At 37.4% G+C, this 13,405-nt stretch overlaps 1 pseudogene; it reads left to right on the top strand.

Moving 5' to 3' along the window:
- The first annotated feature begins 6,276 nt into the window (after nucleotides 1–6,276).
- On the top strand, nucleotides 6,277–7,383 carry LOC144239355 (pre-B-cell leukemia transcription factor 3 pseudogene; annotated as a pseudogene).
- The last annotated feature ends 6,022 nt before the right edge of the window (nucleotides 7,384–13,405 follow it).

Consider the following 13,405-nt stretch of genomic DNA (forward strand, 5'->3'; position numbering starts at 1 on the left):
TCTGTCTCCCTCTGTCCCTCTCCCCCAGTTATGCTCTTGCTCTCTCTCTCTCAAATAGATAAATAGATAATTAATGAATTAAAATATTGGGTGGTAGCCAGACCACTCCCAATGATAATTAAATAAGAATCTTTGGGAGTTGGAGCCAGACATCAGTGCTTTCAGTAATGTTCTAGGGGATTCCACCCAGTGTGCCGCCATATTAGAGATTCCATACCACAGGACCCTGTTATCTGTGCTCTACAACCAGCAACATCAGCATTACCTGGCAGAGTCTTATAAGGGACACAACCCCTCTCAGACCAACTTAAGTGGAATTTGCACATTAAAACAAACCCTCCATATTTCCTATGCATGTTAAGGCGCTCCTCTATGACATCTGTCCTAAATACCATTTTATAAAATAGCCACTCTTACCATTATTACCTTAGGCCTTGCCAGTGCTCTTTCTCCTCTTGCTTTCTGCCTTTTGTGTTTCTCTCCAATCTGTGCTCCAGCCAGTCAGAGCTACAATTGCCTGATGTGCCACCCTCTTTCATTCTTAGTAAATTGTGTTTCTGTACATTATAAAATATTTTAAACATTCAGAAAGTTCCGAGGAAAGATACTGTTAGAACCCTTGTACCCACCATCAACATGAAAGAAAAATAAACTCTTACTGTGACTGAGTCCTTTAACGTTAAAAACCAAAAACAGGCTATGAATAATAAAATTAAAGTTTCTTGTCCATCTCTATCCAGTTTTATTCCTTATCATTCCTCCCCTCATGTATTCTCTACTCCAAAACTGGTATATTTTGTATCTTTCCAAACATGCTTTCTCCCCCATTTGGAATAACATAGCACGTAAAATAACAAAGTGCCGTTTCACAGAGCTTATATTCCAGTGTGTGGAAACATACGTAATAAATAAGTAAATTACATTAGAAGGTGGTGTGTGACGTGGAGAAAAATAAAGCAGCAAAGAGTGAGAGGAAGCTCTGAGGAGTTTTGTAATTTTAAACTGGGAGGATCTCTCCAAAGAGATGAAATTTGAACAGATATGAAGGAGATAAGGGAATGAGCCTTGAAGTTGTTGGGGAAAAGTGTCACAGCCTGAGGGAACAGCAAGACCAAATGTCCTTCATTGAGAACCATCTGGCATGCATAAAAAACAGCAAAAGTGTTTGGGCTGGCCAGGACAGATTAATGGAATTACAGGTTAATAGTGGAACATTAATGAGAACCCAATCATGTAGAGTCTTGGAGGCTGTTGTAAACTCTTTGGTATTTTCTGCGAGTAAGATAAACAGCCATAAAAATGTTTTGAGCAGACATTTTAACAAGATATGCCTGGCTGCGGTGACAGATTTTAGATGAGGGAGGGGGAAGTATTATAGGGCTGGAGTACAAAAGTAGAAACAAAAGTCTAAGCAAGAGATAATAGTTTCTTGAATGCGAATGGTAGCAGTGGGAGTGGTAAGAAATGGTCATAGTTTGGGGACATTTTGAAATTTAAGCTTAGAAGATTTCTCAATGGTATTAGGCATGAAATGTGAGAAGGAAAAGAGTCAAGGATGAAGGGCACCTGGGAAGCTCGGTCCGTTAAGCATCAGACTTCGGCTCAGGTCATGATCTCATAGTTCGTGGGTTTGAGCCCCACATCGGGCTCTGTGCTGACACTCAGCCTGGAGCCTGCTTCAGATTCTATGTTTCCATCTCTCTCTGCCCCTCCCCTGCTCATGCTCTGTCTCTCTCGGTCTCTCAATAATAAATATTTAAAATTGTTTTTTTTAATGATTAAAAAAAGAGTCAAGGATGAAACAGTGAGGGATTGACTTATCATTAATGCAAATAGAAAAAGTAAAAGACAATTGGAGGGGAAGACTGGAAGAGCTGTATTTGGAAATTTAAACTCTGAGATGCCTTTTAGATACCAAAGTAGAGATTTCAAGTAGATATTCCAGTATATAAGTCTGGAAACCAAGAAGAAGAATCTAGATGGCAATATAGAAGTTTGGAAGTCATGTGTATATAGATAGTATTTAAAGCCATCAGACTGGATGAGATCACAAGAAGAGTGTTTATACATGAGAAGATAAACAAGAAAGCCCTGTGTACTCTAATATCAAGAGTTTAGGAATGTGAGGAGGATCCAGCTAAGGACACTGAGAAGGAGTAGCAAGGGAGACACAAAGAAAACCAGGAGAATGTAGTGTTCTAGAAGCCCAGTGAAGAAAGTAGGTCAAAGAGAAGGAAGTCATCAACCATATCAAATGTCCTCAAATAAGATAAAGGCTGAGCATTATCCATTAGATTTATTAATGTGGAGGACTTTGGTGACCTTGACAAGAATAGCTTTGCGTTATAGGGATCAAAGATTCATGGGAATTCATTTTGTAGAGAATAAGAGAAGAAAGAAAACAGACAGTGTGTGTAGGTGACTCTTGAAATGCTTTGCTATAAAGGGGAGGAAAAAATCGAGAAATAGCTGGCAAAGCAAGTGGGCTCAAGAGAGGATTGTTTTTAATATGAGAGAAAGTAGTATGGGAGTGTGCTGAGAAGAAATCCAATCAAATGCAAAAATATTCAGATGCAGGAGACGAGAAGAGAAAGGCAGAAATGCTGTTCTATTTACAGCAGATAAGAGAGGAAGAGATTTAGTACATGCATGGAAAGGTTGGCCTTAGACCCACAGATAGTTCACTCAAAATAATAGAAAGGTATTGTGTACACATATAAAAGCTGCTGGTATGTAAGCTGCAATATAATGATTTATAAAAGGTATTTAATTGATCATAAACAATCAATGGCACATAGGTAGCTACTGCTATCAAAATTTAATAAGTTTCTGTGGGTATTGATAGCTATTACATTAATGAGACTAATATTGTGTAAGCTGAAGTAACAAGATCTTAGTTTGCTATTCTTATTCCTAATTCTGTGGATAGCCAATGGCAGCCAGCTAAATTCCTTAAAGTCATACTGGTTTTCCCTTAAAGGAAATCACTCCCTCCAATGTTCCATTGCAGAAGGGGATATAGGGAAGGAGAGAGTAAGCTTGCCCTTGTGATCAGTCCCCAGACTTGTTCTTAAGCAGATCAATTTTAAGAAACAAATCTGGGGGCGCCTGGGTGGCTTAGTCGGTTAAGCGTCCGACTTTCGCTTAGGTCATGATCTCGCGGTTCGTGGATTCGAGCCCCGCATCGGGCTCTGTGCTGACTGCCAGCTCAGAGCCTGGAGCCTGTTTCAGAGTCTGTCACTCCCTCTCTCTCTCTGACCCTCCCCTGCTCACGCTGTCTCTCTCTCTCTCTCCTAGAAATAAATAAAACATTAAAAAAAAAAAAAAGAAACAAATCTGAAGCTAGATTCCCTTTAAACTTTCTGTGCCTGCATATGTCTGGAAAACCTGCTTTCAGAGATATGTGTATACAAATTGAAGACCATGGTTTGGAAGAACATGTGCCAAACTGAAAATCTAAAAGCTCTGTTCTTAGTCTTGGCTCATATAGTTAGCTGCATAAATCACTTAACTCACTGAATCTTAATTCTGTCTTTACTAATTAGTTGGGCTAAGGTGATATTTACAAAGAGTTTTCAAATTAATATTCCTCATGAAGTATTCTTAGTCAAAGAAGTTTGGGAAATGCTATCTTTTTACAGAAAATACAATACACATTGGTAGAGTAAATACACTGAGAATTCTTACAGGAGAAAAACGTGTTTACCTTCATTTAGTCCATTGATTTCTAGACTATTTGACCATAAAAAGATGGTTATTTTGTATTAAAGAACAAACTCCCAAGTTTCTCTGAACCGGAGTTTACTGTGATTCTCTCTAGCTGTATAGTTCCATGATTTAAAAACATATGTATTTTTAAAATTCAAGTGTAATTAACATACAGTGTTATATTAGTCTCAGGTATACAATATAATGATTCAACAATTCTGTACATTCATCCATCAGTGCTCATTATGATAAGCGGACTCTTAATCTACTTCACCTACTTTACCTGTCTCTCCCCACACCACTACGAACCTCCCCTCTGGCAACCACCAATTTATTCGCTGTATGTAAGAGTCTTTTTGTTTGTTTGTCTCTTTTTTTCTTTGCTCATTTGGTTTGTTTCTTAAATTCTACATGTGAGTAACATCGTATGGTATTTGTTTTTCTCTGAGTGACTTATTTCACTTAGCGTTATACCCTCTGATCCGCCCATATTGTTGCAAATGGCAAGATTTCTTTATGGCTATATAGTTCCATCATCTGACATGAAACATGTAGCTAGAAGTAATAACTGTAGTCACCAGTCTGATTAAATGGCTCATCTGTTCAATAGGGTTTAAGGTAATTTTAAGACAGATAAAGCTGCTGTAGAAATAACTAAAAAAAATGTACATAATATTTTGCTTTAAAATTCTGTTATTTATTTTTTCTTTCTACATAGTGTTCCCACAGAAAACCATACACACACACACACACACACACACATATGTATATACATATGTACATATATGTATTTCTTTGCCATTGGACAGGAATGAAGATTATCCTCATCTTTAGTATTAAAACTCAAATTGCCCTTAAACATCTCAAGCAGATCATGCAAAACCTCAGTCTGGGTTAGTGTTTCTCTGCTCTATGGTCAGGGCAGTTGTCTGGCTCTCAGATTAGATTCTGGAGTCTCAGGGTTGAAGATACATCACTGGTTTCCTCTACTCTCAGTACCTGCCTGGCACAGAGTACACACAATAAATATTTCCCACGTGAATATAGCTGCTTCTGCCTATCCATATGTATTTTAAATTGAAAACAATGGAAAAGAAAAAAGAAAGGATAATGCATTGCTAGACTCATGTTAAGCTCCATATTTTCATGTGATCCTTGAAAATCTGCATGTATTACATCCCTGAATTGCATTTGTCTCTTTTGGCTGTAATACTCTCAGAGCTCTTTTGGAGATTAGTTTAATATAACCTTCCATTCCTGAATCCATGCAGGTCTATTTCAATCAACCTGTTCTTTTCCAGATGTTTTCTCTACTACGTCCTTTAACATGGTTTAAAATTTTAATCCCTCTGCTGTTTAATGTATCAACGTTTTGTAGACTAGTTGTGTCACATATGTGAATTATGTGTGTTAGCCATACAGCTGCAGTTCTGTGTGATTTCACTGGGCTAGTTCACGAGTGTGTGGAAGCACAGATAGTAGAAATGTAATTAGAGGGTTAAAACAGTTAAATTTGCCTACCTTACCTAGCTCTTTGTAGTATATTTTAAAGAATTTTCAACTGAGATGGAAGTGCTTTCTAATACGGTTTGTAATTTTGTTCAGGATAATGAGCTCCCAAAGAAAAAACTTTTTAAAAAGGTATTAACGGTAATATAATTACGTTATCCGACCTTCAGTGTTTTCTTCTAATACTCATAGACTTAAAATCTCACTAAGACTGATTATTGAACATAACAGACTTTAGAAGATTTGACTTAATTGATTTATAACATGTTTATATCCTTGCTGCGTTTTTACTGCTAATTTTCACCAGCCCTAGAGTAAGACTATCAGTCTTTTTTTTTTTTTTTTTATAAATGGAGATCTATTTCTTGATTTTTAATGTAGTTGGTCAGTTATAACTAAATTTAAAGAAAGGGAAATAGTTCAAAAGATAAAATAAACTTACTATTTTGTAAATCAGGGACCTAAGGTATAAAAGAGAGAAGAGTTTTTACTGAATCTCAATAATTACAGTTGTCATTTCAATCAGTATATTCCAATATTTTTCTGGAGTGCACAAAGGTGCTTTGTAAAAAGAGGAATTCTGTTGCCAGAAACATGTGAGATACTCCCCATGACTCAGCTAAAAAACCTAATGAATAATAATGCCAATCCGAAGAAACTAGATTGTGTTGGCTACCACCTATCTCATTGTTTACCAGTATGTTGGCATAGAAATAAACTGTATTTCTCTGCTATCCAGAAGTGATGTCCTTTTAAGATATGTTATCAGCTAAAGCCATAGTTTTGCTAAATCCATATAAAAGCTGATCATAGGGTGCCTAGGTGGCTCCGTTGGTTAAGCATCTGACCATTGATTTTGGCTTAGGTCCGAATCTCATTGTGAGTTCAAGTCCCACATCAAGGGAGAGATTTTCTCTCTCTCTTTCTCTGTCCCTCCCTCTTCTGTGCTCACTCTCTCTCTTTCAAATAAATAAATAGGGGAGTCGTGGCGCCGGGCTCACAGGACTCGGCAGCCCCAGCCCAGTGGGCGTGGGGCAATGGGCGGTTCCCTGGAAACATGCCCTGAACTGTCACAGAATGAAACCCATGCTCTTCAGCGTCCTGTGTGAGATCAAAGAGAAAACAGGTCTCAGCATCAGAGGAGCCCAGGAGGAGGACTCTCCCGACCCCCAGCTAATGAGACTGGACAATATGCTTTTGGCAGAAGGGGTTTCAGGTCCTGAGAAAGGTGGGGGATCGGCGGCAGCAGCTGCAGCCGCGGCAGCCTCTGGAGGTTCTTCAGATAACTCTATTGAGCACTCAGGTTACAGAGCCAAATTGACCCAGATCAGACAAATCTGTCACACAGAACTGGAGAAGTATGAACAGGCATGTAATGAATTCACTACACATGTGATGAATCCTCTCCGAGAGCAGAGTAGAACACGTCCCAATGAAATTGAAATTCCCCAAACGAAATTGAAAGAATGGTGGGCATCATCCATCGAAAATTTACTTCCATTCAGATGCAGCTCAAACAAAGCACTTGTGAAGCAGTTATGATTTTAAGATCGAGGTTCCTTGATGCCAGACGAAAAAGGCGTAACTTCAGGAAATAGGCCACCGAAATCGTGAATGAATATTTTTACTCACACCTCAGTACCCCCTACCCCAGTGAAGAAGCCAAAGAGGAGCTGGCCAAGAAATGCAGCATCACAGTGTCACAGGTATCCAACTGGTTTGGGAACAAACGAATCAGGTACAAGAAGAATATGGGCAAGTTTCGGGAAGAAGCCAACCTCTATGCGGCGAAGACAGCTGTGACGGCCGCACGCAGTAGCCGCAGCCGTGCAGAACACCCAGACCAACTCACCCACCACGCCAAATTCTGGTTCTTCTGGTTCCTTTAACCTCCCAAATTCTGGGGACATGTTCATGAACATGCAGAGTCTGAATGGGGATTCTTACCAAGGGTCCCAAGTCGGTGCCAATGTGCAATCACAGGTGGATACCCTCCATCCTGTTATCAATCAGATGGGAGGCTCCAGTGATGGCCTTGGGGGAAACTCACTGTACAGTCCACATAATTTAAATGCTAATGGAGGCTGGCAGGATGCAACAACTCCATCTTCTGTGACTTCCCCTACAGAAGGCCCAGGAAGTGTGCACTCTGATACCTCTAACTAATCTCTGGCAACACTTTTCCCCGAGCTGACGTGCCTCGCTAAGTGCATTCAGAGCAATAGGAGGAAACGGAAAGCGTTTTTGTAGCCCACCATCTACAGCTTTACTGTAAAACCTTGTCTTATTAGAGAACTTGGTAAATCAGTTTTTTAAAGGAATCATAATCATTTGTATTTATACTTAAAAACACACAATGTTAAAAAGGCACTTTATCCAATTAGGGCAAGATTTAACATTGTTGGCAGTCCTGTAGCTATTTTATCATACTTTATTATCAATATTTTATGTTAATGGTTTCACAGTTGCCAATTACTTGGCCTTAAGGGTAAAAAGTACAATATATGCTAAACCTCAATCGTTAGAGCAGATGCAAAGATTCACCTCACCTAAATTTAATTTCTCGCATTTTTCCATTGCGGACTTTGATTGTCTTTCTTTCATATCACTAATGGGGTTGGAATAAAGGAGCTGTTTGGCTCTCTCTGCTAAGGATGGTTTGTTTAAGAATCTTCCTTGTCACGTTTGTGTTTCGATCTCTTACGTTATAATTAGATCAGAGACTGGTAGCATCTTTTCTCTCTCTGGAAGCACCAGTGCCCGGAGTCTGCTCGGTAATTAAATTATGGGTCCAGATTGTTCTGACAGATGAAGACCCTTGCTGCTGATAGAGGTGAACGCAAGGTCCGTCTGGGGCTCTACGGTGTGCGCTGGGTGCTGCACAGGCTTGTCAAGGTTTGCTACGTCCTCTGGGCATCCACGAAGGCCCTGCTCTCCGGAGTGTTGTATATAGTGTAGCAAAAGAGTATTTATACATCTCACCAATCAAAACACAGCTTTATTACCTCATGCGAACTCATACAAACCAATAGAATTTCCACATGTTCTGTAGCTTAGAGTGCTCACTTACTACCTCTGAACTCACGCTGTAGTTTCTCTCTTTCTTACCGTTTGGCATCTTGTAAGTAACTCTTTGTTTCCCTTCACAAAATGTAATGTACATTGTAGTCTTTTAGAAGAAAAATCAGGGTTGCATTTGCAACTTTTAAAAAAAAAAAACCAAGAGTGGAAACATCGGGTCTTCAATTAACACAGGATCAGCAAAACCATTGTAAATACCGAGAAAGCATTTTGAATGTCCTTCATCTTGTTACTACTCCATGCAAAAGAAAAAAGAAAAAAAAAAAGGTGGCGGCTAATTGTGTTGCATTCAGATTTCAGTATTCAGTACCGTATATTTCACCCTGTGTAATGGGGCCCCCCTCCTTTCTCTCATTTTGTATTGTATGCAATTCTGAAACAGATTGAGTCATGAAAATAATTTGTGGCGGTGATTCTAATGTATTAAAAATGTTTCGTGTTCCTTTCTAACTGCATTACACCCTGGATTGAAAAAGTCTTCCTCGTGGTAGCTATATGTAGTTTCAAACATGAATAAACTTTTTGCTTTCATGGTTAAAAAAAATAATAAATAAATAAATAAATAAACTTCAAAAATAAAAATGAAAGCTGATCAATAAGTAAATAAATAAATAAATAAATAAAATAAAAGCTGATCAGAGTAAGGATGGTTTCCTAAACCTCCACTGCAATTTCTATATCAAACTTCTTTTTCCAGAATATTTATGTTTACTTTTATAATTATATTGTTGTGCTTAAAGCAAATATTTGACATTATTAGGCACCAATTATTACACTAAATAGAATTACCTCAGGTTTAACTGAGACTGTTTTTCTTGAAGAAGAAAACAAGGCACATTAACTTTGGGAAAAAAATGTCTTTACAGTTGATGTCAGGCAGTTGAATATTTCTAATGGAGCTGGAGTCAAATGATGGGGGTGAACTCATTAATTTAACAATTCTCTACTACTTTCTGATGAATAATCCTTTGGGACGTCTAAGTAAATCCCTCAAATGTCCTTTATTTTTCTTTTTAAATATTTATTTTATATTCTTTATATCTTTTAAAGTTTCCTTTAAAAATTGCTTAACGTAATCTATCATCTTTATACCTACTTCTGTATTCCAGACCGTCACATATCTTTCCAAATCTTACCTCTTACTTTCCCTCTGGATACTAATTCATTAATTCACTTTTATACCAGATGCTTGGCTTAAAAGAATGAATGAGATAGACTGAGAAAGAGAAATTTTAGTCAAGTGTATAATGGCCAATATGGGAGTACAGAATGCTCTAAACTTATGTAAAAGAGTTAGCTAATCTAGAGTGTGTGCAGGGGAGGGAAGAAGATGGAGGATAGTTAAGTTTAACATGAACTAATAACAATAGCAAACATATTGAACTCTTACTATGTCCTAGGCACTATATACATATAGAAACCAGCACTTATTTTTTGGCCTGCAGTATTTTATGACTTAACATTAACACTTAATATTAGCATTTCATATTTTAAGTGTTATTTTTGATCAATCTATGTTGAAATGTGGGAGGCTTGAGAAAATTTTAAAGAGGTGTTAACACTTGAATAGAATCTTGAATACAACAGAATTTCATTCAGAAGACAAAGTAGAGATATTCTAAGAAAAGAAGTGGCCAGTGAGAAATGAGCGAGCTACAAGCATTTCAAAATGGGTACAGTGTCTATAGAGACAGATGCTAGGAGCAGAGATTATCAAGAGAGAGAAATCAGATATATGAAGGTGAACATTGAGGCAAAGGTACAAATAGAGGCTAACCATTTAAAAATTATAAATCAAGCTAACAAACACTTAAAGTACGTTGTACTTCCCAGCCTCAACAAACACGCCTTCTTAATGTATGAGCCATGTATGTCTCTCCTGCCAGCAGAGGAAAAAAACCATAAACCTTCATGACACTGAGAGCAAGATGATGTCACCACCTTTCTCTGGAGGACAGAGAACAACACATGGAAAAAATATTCCCTTGGTACCTGAAGAGTATAAAGCCAAGAGAGTGATACTGACATAAATGTTACACATTATGCTGTATCACTGAGGAAGTGCCCCTTTTCCTCTTTGTTAAATTTAATAAGTGCAACTTGTGATATGAGTAGCCCTTTATGTTCTGAGTCCGTGGCAAGAGAGCTCCTCTTACCCAGGTCTAAATGAAGACAATTTCATTCAGTGCTGAAGTCTTTGAGTTCTATCTGTAAAGCCACAGAAAGATCAATGTTTGATCAATAATAACTCTTAAGAGTCTCCAGAAGGTTATAAAAATATGTTCAGTTGTTTATCCTGAGTTCTGAATTAAAAATACTGTGATGTCCCAACTGAACAGCTTTTTTTATTGTTTTTTTTTTTTTTTTTTTTTTTTTTTTTGGNAGCCTGACATGGGGCCCGAACCCACGAACCATGAGATCATTACCTGAGCCAAAGTCAGACGCTTAACCGACTGAGCCACCCAGGCACCCCTCAACTGAACAGCTTTTGATACAAGATAATACTTCTATTGTATCATCATCTTTCTGTCAGATAATGTGAAATTTTCCTCATTATTTAATTGAAACAGTCATATGCAATAAAAATTGTTGATTTATCAAAGGATTTTAAGAAATTATATGTCATAGATTTTTAACATATGATCATTATTAAGCTAAGAGTATGTTTTTTCTCTACAACTTCATTCAAGAAAGACCTTCTCCAAAGACTTCTTTACTGTAGGATACATAGAGGGTCTATTTCAGGAAATGTAGGGTTGTTTTAACAATATACAGCATTCCAGAGACTCTAGCCAAGTTATGACAGAAACCATGATTGATGAATAAAATATGGAAGATGGAAAGAAGCCTAAACCTGGGATATAATATTCCAAAGTGATTAGGGCCAATTACTAAGATGTCGACCCCATTCAAAGCATGGCCTATCTTCTCATGCTGGCTTTCATTATCAAAAGGCCATACAGACTGAGTGGATCTTATAATAAAAGACTCAAGAGAACAGAGGACTTTGGTATTTCCTTAGTTTGCATAAAACTTCAATGCGGAAGCAGAGTGACATATTGGTGATTCATGGATGAACCAGTCATCTTCTATAAATGAGACATCTGGAAGGTGATTTCAATTGCACCTTAAACATAATCTTGTAAAACTTTGCAGCTAAATATGGCTTTTTAAAAAGTTCCTCTGTTGATTCTAGTATAAAAGATGTAATTCAATCCTGTTAGGGCTTTTTAAAGTATTCCAAAATATTTCATCATATTAAAATAGTTTTTCAGGATTGAGATTCATAAACATTTTACATTGCAACTGATTAAAAGAAAACAAATTCTTGAATTCTTGGTCTATTTTTAATGCTAGAGCATTAAATTGCAGAATAATTTCAGACCATGAAATTCCATGGGTATTTGGAATTTATGGTGCTCTGCAATTATTGCTGAAACCAAGATTAATGACCAATATGAGAAAACCATTACATCTGACAAGCTGGCCATAGGTCTATAAATAGCATATGCTCTACAGGATTTTCAAAACTATTTTTGACTTTATAAAAGATATGAATTACAAGATACTATAAAAAATTGTTTTCCTAATCCATTCCCCTATTCTCTTCAATGTATCTTCGAAGCCAATGCACACATTTAATGACTATGTACAAACTATTGTGCTTGGCTGGTATCCCAATGTGCCTTTAAAAAATTAGAGTTGTGAAAATGGCTAATTTTTAATATGCTTAATAGGGTTTGTAGCATTTTATTCATCATAAAGTATGGAAACATTGGATTCCAAATTGCTTCTTTGCCATCCATAATAGAATAATATAAAAGTTGTTTTTAACCTCAAAGACAAAAGATATCAGGCAACTTGAGAGTCTTTTTTTTTCCAAATATGATACCATTTATCTTAGCATAAATGGTTCAGCCAGATGTAGAGTTTTATTCTGCAGATTCCAAATTCAATGCCTTGTCATCATTAGCCTCATCATCTGGCTAAGTTCTCTCTATATAAGGTACAAAACTAGAGCTGACAAAGTCTATTAAACAGATAGAGCCCAACACTACCACAAAATCAATTTACAATAGACTGAGGTTTTAAAAGCAGAGAATAAGAAAGAAGGGTAAACCTCGTGCATACAATGTATCATGATCCAATCCTGAGACTTCAGGAAACCACTCTGGGCCCCATTTTTGGCCGGGAAAGAAAGAGCTGGCAAGCAAAGGCAACTTAGGAAAAACTCTAAGCCCTCCTCCACAGCATTCATAAAGTTGGAGCTTTCCTAGTTCTTTTCTTTATAGACACTCCCCTGTTACCTTTTGGTCAAATGTTCTGCTCTGATTTAAACAGAATCCAGAAAATTTGGATCCTGTTATAAATGGGCATTTAGTGAAATATTAGTTCTGAGCACTCAAATATTTTGTTTCTAAATCTTGCAGTTTAAATGTAGTTACATATGCATTCATTCATAGTTAATAAAAAGTTTCAAGTGCCTAATGTGTACCACACACTATCCTAGTCGTGGAGGTACAATCACGAACAAACGGAAACTTTATATCCCGGCGCTGTGGACAGGACTGAGTCCTGCACAATTCCAGGGGGAATGTCATTAAACTTTAAATCTGTGTGAATAGCGTCCCCTGAAGTTGTCAGTGTGCTGAGTGTGTGGCCCTTATGTGGTGACTGCTCTGCTGTGGATACATCAAATTCCTCTTTTAGACAGCATTACTGAACAAAGAGACGTTGAAGCATATTGTCCAAGTGAATTTCCCAAAAGAAATAAAGCTTGCGCTAAAAAGTGCCAAAATATTTTTAACTATTTTAATGGACAGCTTTTTCAAATGGATTGTACTCTTCCATCCCTTGTTAAACAGAATAGGCTGATTAGACTTAACTTATTCTTAATGACTCCATTTCATCATCTTGAACATAGGCGGTTAGACACTGCTAAAATTCGGTGATTATTCTCAGGGGCATGAATCATGCACAATAGTATGTAGTCGCTGAGCAGACCCAGCTGCTACACTTTTCAGTTCTTTTGTCTGCTTTCTGTAATCTCTCCCTTTATGCTGTTGGCTCTCAGATCCTCCCATCTCTGCACCTATTACAAGTGTCA

The sequence above is a fragment of the Crocuta crocuta genome, unplaced genomic scaffold (assembly GCF_008692635.1).
Source record: "Crocuta crocuta isolate KB4526 unplaced genomic scaffold, BGI_CrCroc_1.0 scaffold140, whole genome shotgun sequence".
NCBI classification, from domain to species: Eukaryota; Metazoa; Chordata; class Mammalia; order Carnivora; family Hyaenidae; genus Crocuta; species Crocuta crocuta.